The sequence below is a fragment of the Rattus norvegicus genome, chromosome 14, assembly GCF_021556685.1.
Source record: "Rattus norvegicus strain SHRSP/BbbUtx chromosome 14, alternate assembly SHRSP_T2T, whole genome shotgun sequence".
In the NCBI taxonomy this organism is placed as follows: Eukaryota; Metazoa; Chordata; class Mammalia; order Rodentia; family Muridae; genus Rattus; species Rattus norvegicus.
Genome location: NC_141547.1, coordinates 70,429,391 through 70,446,484, shown reverse-complemented (window position 1 = coordinate 70,446,484; position 17,094 = coordinate 70,429,391). Strand labels below are relative to the sequence as shown.

The window sequence follows — 17,094 nt, the reverse complement described above, 5'->3', positions numbered from 1 at the left end:
AACTATGTAAGGGGCTAGGGATAAATCTCTGTGAGCAAGACTGCTTGCTATAGAAGCATTAGGACCTAAGTTTAAATCTCAAGGACCTACAAAAGAAGGTAGCTGTGTTATGCCTATAAGCCCAACATTGTGAAGGGGGGCAAGAAAAGAGGATCCCTAGGCTTGAAGGCTGAAAGCCTTGTTCCAAGTTCATTGAGTGACACTGTCTCAAAGGAGTAACGTGGACAGTAACAAAGCAGGATGCCTGACATCCTCGTCTGGCTTCCACCTGCCCACAGAGGTATGTATGCATCTGTGCATGCGTGTAAGCATGCACACCACAGAGATACAGAGGGAGACATACACACAGAGACATATGTGCACATGCATACACACACACACACACACACACACACACACACACACAAAACCAAAAAAAAAATAAACTAAACAAGAAAGATAAAGAACCAAAACTTCCCCTAGCTTTTCTTTGTTATTCCAAGAGTATAAGACACCTGGAGAAAATTAAATTTAGTGGGGAATGAGATTAATCCACATGTGTTCGTCTGCTACCCATCCCAGAACCATGCCCATTGATATTTATGCCTCTGGATTTTGGGTATTGTCCACTGTAATTCTCTGACATTTTAAACTTATATTTTGGTCTTTATTCTTATAACACGAGCTGAATCTGCTTACTGACTAGCTTATATTTTCTAGATGAACAGTTAGTTTGACTTTCATAAAATTACAGAATAAAAATGGAAGAAGATGTATAAAAGGCTGGTGAGTGTGGGAGGCAGTGCCCTGATCTCTAATTTCTATTCCAAGTATTCTCCTTCCTGCTCAAATATGTGAATATGCAATTCAGAATATTTTCTCCATTTGCAAGCACACACACACACACACACACACACACACACACACACACGCGCGCGCGCACACGCAAATAGATGAGGGAGGAGGAGGAGAGGAGAGAGATTTTTCTGAGAGCTAAAAGGTTTTTGCTTTTATTGTTTTATTCTCTTGCTGTATGTGGAGGCACGGAATGGTGAGAAGGGAAAAGATTAAGTAGGAAAAACAAAGAAATGCATGTTCAAATGGCTTGCTGGAGAGGACCTGGACTAGATGTGCCATTCAAGGAGAGAATACCATTGCCCTGTGTCTACTCATGAATACACCCAAGCCTGCTCAGGCCATCAAAAGAACCCCAGGGTTGCTTCCCCAAAGCTTCTATGAGATAGGATACTCTTAACCAGATTCAATATATGTCCTTAAGGAAGTTCTTGGCTACCCCATTTGCTCTGCCCTCTCAGACCACCTCAGAGTCAGACATCCACTTGGAGGCCAGAAGGTGGAAAGGAATGAACGCCGATTTGATAGCGACTGTTAGATGCTTATCTATACACATACCCCAGATGATCCCAGGGAAGTAAAAACAAAACAACATCTCATTGAACCAACTAGAAAACAAAGTTTTGTCCTGTTTTACTCACTGGACATATAAAAAGCATACAAGCAATGTTTGTAAGAGGAATGAGTCTTTACAACTCAGTGGAGATAATTATGATGATATTGCAGTTCGTATATGATGCAGTCCCCCAAATACATGGATTGAATATGTATGGTCGCTAATGCAGCAGTATGCAGAGGTGACAATTTGGGGAAATGATCATGAGGACTCTACCTACAGCAATGAATTAAGCTATTGATGGATCAAACTTTAACTGATTATTGGGAGGTAATAGAACTGTGGACAGTGGAGCTACAGTAATGAAAGTGTCACTGATAGCATGCCCTAGAAAGATATTCTTATCCTAGATCTTCTTCTGACACTCTGTCTGCTTCAAGGCTACCATGGTGCAAGCAACTCCTTTTCTTCTACATGCCCTGCCCCTGTGGTGCTCTGTCCCGCCCTCTTGTCAGGAACAACTGGGCAAACCAATCATGGGCTGAAACTATGAGTGATGGCACTAAATTTTTGCCAAGTGTTTATTCCAGCAACAAAAGGGCAAGCAAATAAAACAAGTCTGCAACATTTCAGAAATGCTAGTGAGTAAAGGCACTGGGATTGGAAGCCAGGTATGTCTGGGATCTACAATCAATGCCTTTAAGGTACCTTGTTGTCCTCACAGAACCATTTATATTGCAGAGAGCAGTGTTATCTGGAACTTCAACTTACATTCTCCAAAGATCCAGTGAGGAATGAAAATATTTATCTAGAAAAGAATGTCTCTATCAAACTATACCAAGGCCCTAAGCTGAAAGGATTAATCCAAGGACAAATAATTGACAGGCATATATACTGTCACCCAGCACTGCCAGTCCTATAATAGACTTTCACATGCCTTTCAGCATCCTTCCCTCTGAATATTTTCAGTAACAGTCCCTGCACAGCTATCTAGAGACTGAAGCAAGATGCTTGATAAATGTTCTTTGATATCACTAGGCTAATTCCCAATGCCCCTCCTTCGAATTTCTTTTTATCCATTGCTGTTTTTTAAACCTTATCCTTGTTCTTGTTTTACAATGTGAAATAAATCATGGAAGTCTCCATTCTACCCCAGAAGCCATGGCACAAAAGTCCTGGTAGACTCTTGGTGTCTCCTAACAGTATTAAAACTGACTTCCAGATTAGAAAACTTTGTACTAACTACAGCTCATACAAAAGTTGATGACACAAAAAGATACACTTTCCTGAGATTTAGACAATGACACTCATAAGTACTGCATTGCATGAGCAAGATAAAACAAAGGACTGGGGCACATTATAGAAGTAAAGAACTAGCTCTGGGCATTGACTTAGAGTCAACGTTTTCATGGGTTCCATATACAGTGAAGACAGCCAGGAGACAAATTGACACATTGAAAATAACATTTTCTAAGCAGCATCATGTTTCAATTTTGGCCAAGCTCAAGGACTATAAAATAAGGGTTGATTTATTTATTTTTATTTTTATATTTTTTTTGCCTTAATGTGAGTTTCACAGCTGGGTAACAGGCTTTTGATGGCTTAGTAAGAATAAGAGCGAAGATTCCATATTGATTTGTTTCCAAGTTTACTTTTTAATAATTCTACCAATGCTATAACAGTATAAAGTTCAAATCTCTACATTTGAATTCCTAGCCTATTTTGTTCTACTCAGGGTTGGTAGTTTCAAACAATAGAAATCAACACTGATTGACTTAAGTATCAAGTAGGAAGTAAGTGCATAGGATGGTCAAGGAATGGATCTGATGAGTGAAGAACCAGGCTCAAGAGCCTGGGCATTATGGGAGCTGACCCCAAAGGTAAGAACAAGAGAGCTGGCTCTGCTTCTCACCAGCTGCAGCACTTGAGAGAGCTGGCCCTGCACCTCATCTGGTCAGTGCTGGATTGCTGGTCCCAATAATGTGAGCATTGGAGAGGTGTCAGGCTGACCAACTCAGCAGCCATCCAGGCCTAGATCAAGTCCTACCCCAACATCTACCTCATTAATGAACTGCTATAGCACATAAAGGGGCTGGTCCTCCAGAACCAAAGCTTCAGAATCTCCATAACAGAGGACAACAGGATACCCAAAAGAGTCCCAGTGAGGATCCAGTACTGATAATGTAGCAGAAGCCAGAGGGCTCAAACAGACTAATGACGCACTGCAATGAGCATTTGCAAGAAAAGCTGTTTGGGCAAAAGGGTATACTGTGTGACACAAAGTGACACACTGCAGCTTCCACGGTGAGATTCTTTGTTTGTCTGTTTGTTTTCTTTGAGGGAGAAGTTGCGAGGGCAGAGGGTAGATATGGAGGGATGAGTGGGATTGGAGAGCATAATGTGAAATTTACAAAGGATCAATAAAAATTAAAAAAAAATAAAGAAGTTATTAAGATGTCCGATCACAGCCCAGATCTGTGGCACCCACAAAGACCCTGATCTTACTACAATCAGATACCACACCATGAATCTTGTCTGTTTATCCCTATCTCTTTGCATTATTTGTCATAATCCACTCAAAGATAATTACACTCAAAGTTTGGTCCAAGATCTTGCTGTCAGCGAGTAAAGACAGAAAATAACTGTCCTCTTCTTTGGCTTCAGTTCCAATAGGAAAGTGTTTAAGAGCTGAACAGTCCAGATGATGAACTCCTGTTAAAATATGCAAATGAATACAAAATAAATACTTCATGTCAATGAGATGCCTCGATGACAAGTACCTGTAACTTATTAATCTCTTTAAGCTAATGCATTATATGGTATATAATATATTATGTATTATATACATTGAGGCAATGCATTATATATCATATATAATATAAATAATCTTCATTATCTCTTTGAACTCTCTCTACATAGCATTTCTAGTGTGGTAGGTATTATCTCATTAAGGCTAAGAAAGAGTAACTCAAGGTTTCACAGCTAGGGTTACACAATTTCTAAACACAAGAGCCAGAATTCAAAGAAAATCTTGAAGCTCACACTAGTTCCATAACCACTGAGCCGTACTTTTTCTCAGTGTGCACTGTTGCCCTGTCTTGGCTCTGGATATATGATTGCTGTTGGCGCTTGTGTCTCCTTACAGCAGACACTCAGAGAGTGCTTCCTATGTATAAGTCAATGTTACTGGTACTGTGGGGCAGATATAAATATGAGTAAAGCATGTACCAGTACCCAACTACAAAGAAATACATGTCAGAGCCAGGGACAAGACACATTCTACAAATGACTCGAGGAGAAGACTTGATCTTTCTAGTTTAGTCTATATTCTCATGCTTAGTAGGATAATTGTCCCTTATAAGATCTTCGTAAATGGATGAATAGAAATATCTAACATTCATTAAGCTTTTAATATGAGACACGCATGCTTCTAAGTCATCTATGAGGTAAGACTATTATCAGCCTTGTATTTTTCCCTCAAGAAGCACATGCAGGTGAGGTCCACAGCGGGAAAGCAAATCCTATGAAGAATGTGCCCTACGTAGAGAAGGACCTTTGGCCTCAGATGGGCATGGGACAGCTAGCTCTATCAGTCTAGGCCATCATATTTGTACCTTTTGACTTCCGTGGAGGACAGGCTCTTCCAAGAATGGAAAAACTTTCCTCCACAAGTCCACCTTGCCTTCCTACTCGCCCGTTTGCTACTAAATGGCAGGAGTAACTCATATATGCACTTCTAATCTACCATCTATAACTGAGGTGAAATTGTGAACCAACAGGCTTCAGATTAGATATAGGGACATGTTAAGAGGTAGTGGGAATAAGGCTTAATGGGGTCCAGCCCTAGAGTAGGAGGCTCAACTTCCCCTAGAGCTACAGACTGTCTGGAGATGGGTATCTAAAACTAAGTTGCGGTTCAATAGTCTTGAGACTGCACCTTGTCCTAGCCCTTAAATACATAGTTTACCACCTCCATTTACATGTCTATGATCAAATTTATGTTATAGATTAGTCACAATAAGAGAACAGTAATAACCAACAGAAAGATATGATAATGGTTTGTAATAAGAACTACATGAACATGCTCTCTCTCTCTCTCTCTCTCTCTCTCTCTCTCTCTCTCTCTCTCTCTGTGTGTGTGTGTGTGTGTGTGTGTGTGTGTGTGTGTGTGTGTGTGTGTGTGTAAGTGTCCTCCTGCCACACTTCTCCATTCTGGTGATGTTGTGAAGACTCAGTGCCTATGTGGCATAGTGAGGTAAGCCTAGTGGTGTAGACATGGTGACATGGGGTCAGTCTAATAGTACACTAGAAGTTCTATGCAAATCCTGCAACACTGCAACTTTGATCTGGTAGCCATGAAAACAACCAAGGGGCTAACAAGTCAGTGGCATTTACAGTAAGGGATAGTTCATGTCCCATACGGCAAAGCAGGAGTGGGCTGGATGTCATCATGTTGCTCAGACAGGTACAATGTAAGAGCTAGGGATTATTTACTCTAAAAGTTTACATTTAAAATCTGTGGACCATAGTTGACCATGGTTAACTGAAGTTAAGGATTCAGCAGGGAGATCCTCTCCATGTACTAACTACGTACACTATAACCTCAGTTTTTAAATCCCTACAATATTTCCAATGCTCAGCCAAAATACAAAAACTACCATAGCAAAGCATCCAGTATCCACCCAGTACCCAGCTCCATGTGCCTTCGACCTACTTTTCTTGCCTCATTCCCAGCCACTGGAAATCCCTGTCCTTACAGCCTGAAACTAACTATCCTTTCCTTCTAACCTATTCTTCTCAATTCCATGTGTTTGGTCAAGTTGCCCTTAACCCCGAAGCTTTGCAACATTCTGGAAGAAAGGTAGCACCTTCCACCAGCTCTAAGGCATTCCCCCTCGCTCTGCTGAGAGTGGATGGAGCTGCGGCTCCCCAGCGCTGCCCAGCATCTCTATTACGGGGCCCTGGAAACTGCTGTAGTAGTCTCCTCTCCAAGCTGCCCTTGTCCCCAAGACCAGGCAGAGCAGCTGAAGGATAGATTTGGGGAGGCTATTTTTAAAATTTCTTTTTAACATATAAGCTAATGGATTTCACTTTAACATTTTCACACATTTAGATCATTACACTTTATTATCCCCCAACTCACCTCTGGTCCCCTCCTCCCCTCTTGCTGGATCCCTGCCTTCAAATCACCCATGCTTTTGCTTTTGAATAAATATATTCCATTAATCTCTTTTCCCCTTCCCCCTGCCAATCTTCAAAAGACTCACACATGAGCATGCACGCACACACACACACACACACACACACACACACACACACACACAGAGAGAGAGAGAGAGAGAGAGAGAGAGAGAGAGAGAGAGAGAGAGAGGAATGAAACCTAATGCTGTATACTCTCAATTTTCTTCACAATTCAAAGGTGGGTATCTGTTGACATAATCATGTTTGTTTTCTATTTCTCCTTTGGAAAAAAATACAAATTCTTGGGTGGGGGCATGTCTCTTGCACAACCCCACCCCACATCTGTCCTTAGGGCTTAATAAATATTTGGTGAATAAATACAACATCTGGGGTTAACAGCTGCCTGCAAAATCACACCAACCATTTTTTTCCATCCGTTCTGTCTCCTTCACCAAGGAAATATTACTGGTATTAGAATAAAGGAGAAACCCAGCCTTTTTTTTTCCAGGCATCTTTTTATAGCTTCAGTTGGTGCAGAGACACAGACCCGAGTCACGTGATTTTGTATTTAGAATATTAATTTTCCCTAGGTCAGGCAGAAGCAGCAATACTTTCCTTAATGAAATGCTCTTGTACTAATTTCTATTTGTATGCAAAAGACGTCATGGATTTAACACATTGAGACAGTCTCTCTCAGCTAGGTCTGCCTCGCAAAGAAGGGAAAGGCATCTGATTTATTACGTATAAACAAAATGAATAAGATAACATTTTATTAGTTAGAAACCATTATAAAAACAGCAATGAAATAGGGTAGTACAAGTGGAAGACGCCCTTATCAATAAATCCTGGGGAAGTTTAGGACCCTGGTACATGCTGGAATAATAAAAAAGATAATTAAAAGGATCACATCGCAGACCTATATCATTTCATCAAGAAGTTTTGAAACAATAGGAAACATCGGGGCAGCTATGGTCTGTAAATTGCTAGTCTTTTGGCAAAGGAAAGGCGTTTGCCGTTCAAGTTGGTTTAGTACATTCAAGAGGAATCCATTTTTAGGCTCTGTGGTGTTTGAAACATTCAGACGTAAGTAAGCAATCTCAGATCAGTACACTTTAGGGTCTGATTTCTGGTAGAGAGACAACAATGGCTTTATGAAATTAGCTAGCCTGTCAATTACAAGTGTTATAACTAGCAGCAGTAGGTGACAAAGAATTGTTTTGTGATTTTTCTCTGGGAAAGACTCTTGGTTTTTCTTCCCTTGTCTGGGAATCTTCATTTCATCCCCGAAAATCTTTATGACACATGGAAAATACTTTATATATATATATATATATATATATATATATATATATATATATATATATGAAAAGCATGGCAGAGAAACACAGAGATCTGGGAGGATTTTCATTTCCCAGAGAGCTGCAGTCGGTTTTTAGAAAGTAAATTCTGTCCTGTCCTCCCTCCCCCAGGTCGGTGTCCTCTTCCCTCCTCCTGGTCAGTTAATATGAGTCACTGCCAGGGCTTTGTTGTGTGGAATAACATTTTCTCCTGGGACTCAGTTCATGCAAAACACACCCTGCTGAGAGAGTGGAAATTTACCCATAAGATATTCTCCCAGCAGCAAGACCCTGGAGGAAACCTGATCAGAATGTTTAACAACCTCACTGCCTCCTTTGCCTTTAAATCCCCCAAATTTTTCATAAGGGGAAGAAATTCAACCACATATTTAAGGCTAATCATATCAAGTGATAACACATAAGGTGAGATATGGTCTGATTTAGAAAGAAAACCGAAAATGAGTGGATTTTTTTTCTATTGTTTTTCTGCCACTCTGTCCTCTTTGGCATTTTCTCCTTCTTTTTCCTCACTTTGGTTTATAGTCACTTTGCAGTCATTCAGTTGATCAATGCCTGGATATTCCTAAAAGAGAAAATGTAACTGCCTCAAACTCAATAAGTTACATTAAGCCAAGCAGGTATTATTCTGCAACATTTCTATAAACTCCGATGTATTTTATGTGCTGTGACATGGATTAAGTAATATATGTGTTCATAAGTGGTATAAGCCACAAGCAAGATCTGTTGAGACTGCCTCATAAAAAGTGTTGGAACAAGCTCATCTTAGCAATGCACACAGACAGAACATAGTTAATAATATAATAGGAAGGCACTCCACAATGGTAATACAGTTATAATACTAGCAGAATTCTGTATAACGAATAGTATGATATAACAATGTAAGGTCCAGAATGTATGCATGCACGCATCTAGGCACATATACACCTACCAATATACACATTGTTGCTTTTAAGGAGTCAACATAACAATTATAGAAAACATAGGAATGGGAGCACAGCCCAAAAATTGTGTTCCTCTGTCATCAACATTTATGGGATGGTTATGTAAAACCTTGGAAAGAAAATAACATTTTCCCCAAGGCAGCTGACATCTTAGAGAAGGACTTGACCGTGCTGGCAAGAACCAGCAGACTTGAAAAGGCATCAAAAGGTACCTGGCTTGATGGTCAATCAGCAGAGGTTTGATAGCCTGTGAGCTAGACATTGCATCATCCCTCCCACACCCCACTTTACTGAAAACATTGTTATCTAGGTTTTCAACTGTGTACTTATGATGCACTCCACCATAATATGTAGAGCTGCACAGTGTACGCCTGTATGAAAGCCCTGTTAAAATTTTCAAAGTTTGCAAACTGGAAGAATAAGTGAGTGGTTCATTTAATTTATTTTAATCAGTTCTATCAGGAAAATGCAACTCTATTGAAGGCAAACCTTTGCAGAAGCAGGGAGCAATTATGTTTTGCGTGTGGAGTGCTCTTTTTAAAAAGACCATGTGTGCAGCATTAAGAGAGAGAAAAAAAAGGAAAGCTTAGCAATGTCAATCATCTTGATTTCACATTCCTTCAGTGCAGTCCTTAAACACTGCAAAAATTATAGGAAGCAAAAGCTTTCTCCCAAGATTCTGTGTGGCTGCTCTGCAGTTCTTGAACAGGTTTCATAGAAATGCTCTTGCACAGGAACTGGTCCTTTAGAGGTAAAAAAGAGCATGGTGACGCTCCCGTCTCCATTTTAGTAGATGTTCTCTCATACCTTCAAGATAATAACTCACCAAAGAGAGCATGAGTGGGCAATACTCTCGCCAAATTCAAGTAATGAGATATCCCCCACTCATGACCATCATGCTTTGCAAGAGTCACCCTGAGGTTGAGAAGTAATGGTAACCATTCAAAATGGCGGCTGTTTCTAAGGAAATGTGTTAAAGTGTTGAGGATGCTTGTGAGAGGTAGGAATAGCATTTTTTTGCTACACATATCAACTTCCAAGGACAGATAGAGCTAAGATTCTATCCCCAGAGAGAGCACAGACCAGAAAATATTTCTTCTCTCTCCACTTTCATGGCTCTGAATGTCCCGTGAGCCAACAAGGTGACTAAACAAGTAAATGTTGTCAAGTCCGACAACCACATGGTGGGAAGAGAGAACCAAGTTTCACAAGTTGTTCTCTGACCTCCATACACGCACACATCTTATGCCCCCAACACACACACACACACACACACACACACACACACACACACACACACACACAAGTAAAATAAAACCAATACATGTATCTCACAAAGACATTCATGTTTCCTTTCTATCCAATGTAAGTAAATCAACTCTGAGCTCAATATTGAGTCGAAATCTCTTGAGACACAGTGACACGTATCCTGTCTAGGTATGATTAGCAAAGGCCTCCAATTAAAACAGAAATATTGATGGCTCGTAACTGTAGCTGATTGCACAAGTTCTCATCACTACCTAGAGACTTAGCTTCAGGTCTTCCTGGGTCCGTAGCACAGGAACCTGTATAAATTTCATTATTATTAGAAATTCAACCAGCAGGTTGAAACTGAACAAATACTTCAAATCTTCTGGAGAAATAAATCACCCAAAAGTAGAGTGAGTTTCCTACTTAGACACCCCCCTCCTCTCCTAGAAGCACACTGAATTCCCAAAGTCGGTTGGTGAGCTAGTGGTTTAGTATTCAGAGCACATTTCCCAACAGAAACAGTTGCAGACATTACCACAGCTTTCCTAAGTTAGAAAAAAAAAAGCCTAGTTAACTCCTAATGAACCAGAAGACAGTGCTAATACAGCAGTGGCACGGATGTAAACACGTCATTCGGCCATCTTTGTTACTATAACTGGAGAGAGAAATATTTTAATTTGAATTTTACATCAGACTCCTGAAAGCATGTCTCTCACCCTGTCCTCTAGAATCAGTGACAGGCAAGTCACTGAGCAGCAGGGAGGCCCAGCAAATACATTTGAATGTTGGGCTTGGGTGTTTGTTAACTCTCACAGCCCTGGAATTGCACATGAAGCTGATGCTTTATTCTATGCTATTCATTACCTGTTACTTTGAGTCAGGTAATAAAAAGACTGCATAACAGACTACCCGTTAGCCCTGTGACCTTGGGCTGTTTAGTTACTCTCTGTGTGCCTCAGAGAGTTGCTCTGGAAATAACCATGATTAATTTTTCTGCTACAGACACTGGCTCTCTGTCATCAGTGGTCTCTCCGCCACCTTGAGATGCCCTCAACCTGGTTTTGTTGGGGGTTAGGGGTCGAATACCCTCTCTCTCCCTCAGTTCTTATTTATCTTGTGTAGTTGATACTCCACCTCCAGTGCTAGGATGTGATCTGAGCCAACCAATCAGAACTGGCTTCTGGGGTGGCATCACAGAGATAGCTTCAAAGACAGACAACCTCCCTGAACAAATCCAGTAACAATGAATCTTGGGATGTTTTTCCCAGGCAGTTCTATACCAGATATCTTTGTCACTGAAGGGTCTAAACCTGGGAAGATGGCTTCAGGAGCAACTGGAAGTCATCTTCACTCACTTCAGTGTTTCCCAGTGACTCACAGGGAGCCCTTAGCCATATCTGGAAACATTTTAGGTTGTCACAACTCTGTGGAAGGGACTGCTATTCTCATCTAATAAGAAGGGCCAGAGATGACTAAATATCCTAAAATTGACCTCCCCAGCAAAGAAAGTCTCCTTCCAGTGTCAGTACTAGAACTTAGAAGCCGCCTTTATTTCATTGATAAATTTCACAACACCAGAAGCAGAGCTGAAGATCAGAAGGATTGGCACTGCTGGTCACTTCTCTCTGGGTGAAATTATTAAGTGTAGGACTCAATGCCTGTCATTCACTAGGCATTCTATCACCAGTGGCTCTGGCCATTAAAAGTTACCACTTTGGTCACTATGGAGCCCCAGATCTGCCCATACTCAAGAAACAGTTACTGTCCACAAAATAATCATTTATTTTGTGTCCCATGTCACACATTTGTGCCCTTGGCTGCTCACGGTGCATTCCACATTTCTGATTCATACTCAGAATAATGCAGACTCAGAATATGGTGCCATTAGAGTCTGAAATTCATAGTGTTCTCTGATTTAGGGCTCATAGAATTAACTTTGTGCATCTGATGGGAGAATCAAAAATAAGTAAGAAAAGAAAAGATATACATGCAGCAATATCTATACAAGAATCCATGATTCTGAGAGGGCATGGAGAGAAGGAAGGGTTTGAGAGACAAGGCAAAAGTGGAAATTACCTAAACAAAATGTCCTCGTGTACAATAACTCTCTTTCTCTTTCTTTTTCTGTCTCTGTCTGTTTCTGTCTCTGTCTGCATCTGTCTCTCCCTCTGTCTCTCTGTCTCCCTCTCTGTCCCCCTCTGTCTCTGTCTCTGTCTCTCTGTCTCTCTCTGTCTCTCTCTGTCTCTCTCTGTCTCTCTCTGTCTCTCTCTCTCTCTCTCTCTCTGTCGGTCTCTCAAATTTAAAGATTTATGTTCTAGAATTTTCAGCTCTTGTATTTCTAAATTATGTCACAGAAGGGGGAATGGTCTCAGAGACTTATCAACAGGATAATTTAAACATCTTTCTCTCTGTTGTTAATGTTGCCAATTCCCCCAAAGGTGGTTAAACTAAAACATACTTGCCAAGTCAAAAGAGTTCTCACATTTCTTGATTTTTGCAAGTCTGTAGCTTTATGGGCATACGTTTCACAGCATTTCTGTCCTCTTAACAGTTTGTGCATTTTCATTCCTACGTAATATATGAATATCTTACTCTAAGATATATTATAGAAATGAGACCATTATTCAAGAAGAGAATCTTCTGTACTAACAGAATCATTATTTGTAGCATACAAGACTAAATAAATGTCTCCCATGAGTGAGTAAATGCAAAATAAAAAGTAACCACTCAACTTTAATAGTTTAAAAAATGCTATTAAACATAATGGCTTCTTGACATTCAAGTAGCACTATGTTTTAAGTGATCTTCCTTCTTAAGAACTACTTTATTTTCATTTTAAATATTGATGGCAAACCAAGTTCTCCAGAGTATGGAGACATGGGAGGAAACTCTGAGCCTAAAACAAATTACCATGAACCCTGAAGTCCCAAGGTGCTAGGGTTTTGTTTGATTTTGCATTTATGTTTGTTTTCTCCTGAGACTGTATGAAACAATCATATATGAACACTTGAATATGGACAGAACGATCTTTATTTTTCAAGATTTCCTTCTTTCTCCATGGTGCATGCTTTGAATCACTTCTGTAACCTGACTTTGACCTTAAGAGGATGTGCTCCTATCCTTCATATCAGAAGAAGACCATGATGCCCAATGACTCAGTCACAGAATAAGCTGCACACAGAAAGGCTCAGAGAACAGGAAGGAAGAAAGGGTATGAAGACTTCCATGGGTCTTTGTCACCTCTGCAGAGCTCTGCACTGCAATCAAAGTACGAGAAAAAAAAGAAAACTTTAGGAACATGGCAGGTGTGCCAATCCATGCCCACGGTTAGCCTGGGATTATGTGATGGGCACTTTGAAGTTCCGTATTTTATCCTACCCTGATTTGGTAGAACAACAAGAGAAAGCCCTGGCTAAGAATTGTGTGCATATACCTGGAGTTCTCTATGTTACAAGTGCATGATGTTATGTAAGGATCAGGCTGGACTCAGGGTGAGCTCAAGCAGAAGCAGGCTCAGGTGTGGACCAGAGTAGTTGACTATGGGGTGATGTTAGGAAAAAGACCGCAGTCTATCTTTTAGACCTTGAGTTCTCTGAAGGCAGCCCTGGGTCAGTATCAGCCCACAATGGAGTGTGATGTGATTCCCAGCGCCTAAGAGAATCCCCACAGCATGGATGATATATAACCCATTAACAACTTTCTGGCAGAAGAAGAAAGAAACCAACTGCCACTCAATGTTTAGAGCAAGTTGCCAAGTTGCCTAGCCTTCTTAGATTTGCCTTCCTCCGAAGAACTGGATTAAATAAATGAACTATCTCACCCCACAATGAATTTACTAAGTATGCCCTCTTTGATTTTAGACCAGGATTCAAAATTTTACAGAGATCTACTCAACTAACTGCCTTTGCATTGTGCAGCATCACTCATTGTCAGAGATGAGAAAAGTTATTTTTATGAAAATACTTGTTAGGTTGTCATATTTGAAATGACTATCCAAGTTTATTCCATGCCATTTCTAAAGATGGTCTATTGGAGTGACCATCCAACTGGGCGTATTTTCATCTATTAGTGGTCAACAACCACCATTGGTTATGAGTTGTCAAAGATTTCATTGTCAGCTCACTGACCTGCTGCTATAGTTGATATTATGCAATAAGAAAATACTAAATCATAAAACATATACAGGTCAAACACGGTAGTCGATAGAGCACAAACCCTGGCATGAGCTCTGTGGGAGCCTGGACATCAGTACCACACTTGTCCTGCTTGAGTCTCAGCATTCTCTTCTGGGATAGGGCAGCAGCTCTTGCTTCATTACATTTCATGATATACGAGAACGTGCCCACAGCTCATGGTAAAGAGATGCTATTGTGTAAGACCCTTCACTTGTTCTGATACAAGAGGAGAGAAATGTAAGAGATAAAAGGGCAAACAATAAGTTCTCTTTGGAAGATGGGAAATTGAAAAAAAAAAAAAACAAGAAAGAGGCATTTAGCAAATATATGATCTGGGGCAACTCATTCTATTTTCCTCTTCTGTAGAAAAAGATTAATCATAAACCTTAGAAAGGATCCTATAGTATGTGTGTGTGTGTGTGTGTGTGTGTGTGTGTGTGTGTGTGTGTATACTGTGTGTGGGGGGGTTGCACACATGTAGGTGCACGTGTGCAAACATAATATGGAAGAAAGAGGTCTCTCTCAGGTGTTTTTCTCTATTAATGTCTACCTTATGTCTTCAGACAGGGCTTCTCACTAAACCTGAAGTTCACCAATTTGACTAAACTGGTTGGCCAGAGAGTCCTAGAATCCTCCTTTGGTTTCTACTTCCCAAACGCCAGGATTACAGGTACCCTCGAGTGTCTGAACTCAGATCTTTTTATACAGAACCTAGGTATGAATTTCAGATTTTTAGCAGTCTACCAACTGAGCTAAGTCCTTAGCTCCACGCTCTCCGTGTTATGAATTGTTAGGTGCAAATACCATGGCATTGTTACAGTAGTGTCATTCACACCAGTGATACAGATTTGCACAAGTGGACACAGCAGTGCACAGATGGCGAGTGGAAGCTCTGGATTTATGTGTTCATGCTGTGGATTTGCGGAAAACTGACACAGGGTTTTTTCCCTATCTTTTGGCAATTATAAAGCAAAGGAAGCAGAACTAGAAGAGGAATGGTTTGTAGGCAATCCCAACAGTGCTACCAGGCTCTGCAACAGTCAGGCAAAACCTGCCTGCACAGGGCAGAATTCAGAATTATTTTCTAAGAGGTAATATTATCATGTCTGATTTCAACACAGGTTTTGTGGCCATTCTAAAATGTTTTATGTACATACATTGTTTTCAGAAGGTAACATACTAACGCTGGCCATAGTGACTCGTGTCTAATCCTAATGCACAGGAAGATGAAGCAGGAGGATTGCTGTGAGTCCAAGGTTCACCTCAACTGCACTGTGAATCCTACACCTCTACAGGTGAAAGAGTGAGATCTTGTCTCATTTTAAAACATCGCATCCCAAAAGACAAGAGAACAAAGCTTTGATAGCAGAAAACATTATTGTAAGATACTTAAAAAAAAATCACACAGAAATTCAGAGAGGAGAGAAGCAAGCTCTTTGTGTACACACCGGGTGTATCAAAAGACTGCCTCAGAGGTTAGTCAAGATATCCTCTTCAGCCATGTCAATATTGCCACAGGGTTTCCAAGAATCCACAAATCACTATTCACAAACCAATCCCCACCAGCTTTGACAAACACTGGAATTCCTTAGCAAGCCAAGGTAAGATGAGGGGTGTTTTGCTGAAGATGAATGGCAAGTGGAGAGGAGTTGGTAGTCCACTGAAGGGGCAGTGGAGAGTCATAAAGCCTAGCTAGTCATTAATCTCCAGGAGAAGGCCAGGGCTAAGGTCATTATTGGTATTATAAAGTAAAACAGAAAAGAGAGAAAGAAAAAGAAGGCATGCCGCTCTTTCCATGGGTGACACAGTTTCAGTTGGTGCATATTGAGCATTTCTAGAGATTTAATTAAGCAATCAGATTGCTTGAGTGGTCTCAATATTCAGTGCCTTTTATAGAGTTCTTTAATGACTATGCATAGAATTATTCTGGATACTTTATGGACCATAGCAAGCGAAGCTTTAAGTCTTCTTCCTAAGAACACAGTACATCTTTCTACCACCACTCCCACTAAAACAAAGATGGTTATTGTTGTTTTGATCCTTGGGAAGATTTTAGGGTCATGGCTAGAAAAGTTCAGACACTGAATAAAAGAAAGGTGATTTTGGTAAACAAAAGAACATATGGCTTTACCTCCTCACAATTCACCTGTGAAATTCTGGCAATTTATTACAGGGACTGTGCCAATATCTGAGAAGACAAGGGGAGGCGATGTTTCCAGCACTCTGGACATTGTTTTGTTTCTTCTCCAGTCAAAAAGATGTAAGCAGTATTTTTAGAATGAAGGTTATACAAGAGAACAGAATCCATGAGACTTGTACCCACACAAAGAGCAAGCAGCGTTACTAAAGGACTTGGGATCTTGGGCAATTCGCTTTCTCTATACCTCACTCTCTTTGTCTTTAACATGGGATTCAAAGAATTCTTTCCTCATAGGTTCCTATAAAGAATAAGTGGGGAAGTCTACAGAAGAGCCCTCAAAACAGTTCCCAGCATATAATATGAATTACGTAAGTGTCCCTTAGCAGCACTACATTCTTGTCTTCAAAAGCAAGATTGTCTATACAGGGACAAATAAACGTGCCAGCTATTTATAAATAGTAATAACTGGTACCACCCACAAAAAACCATCACACACTCACTCACACACACATACACACACACACACACACACACACACACACACACATTTGGACACACACAAAGTCATTAATTAATGTACTTGGAACAGAGTGGATTTTTCACTAAATTCTTCTCTGAGAAGTAGTACTTGTATTTGGCCTTGGACACTGGATTGCAG

At 40.5% G+C, this 17,094-nt stretch overlaps 1 long non-coding RNA gene across 5 annotated transcripts in view; it reads right to left on the bottom strand.

Annotated features, from left to right (window-relative positions):
* Window positions 1-3,037: 3,037 nt before the first annotated feature.
* The window catches only part of LOC120096620 (uncharacterized), a 134,530-nt gene continuing 120,473 nt past the window's right edge, over window positions 3,038-17,094 (bottom strand). For all 5 annotated transcript variants that reach the window (XR_015637454.1, XR_015637457.1, XR_015637458.1 and 2 more), the window contains one exon: window positions 3,038-4,102. This is a non-coding gene — a long non-coding RNA (uncharacterized LOC120096620). The remainder of the gene's footprint in view (window positions 4,103-17,094) is intronic.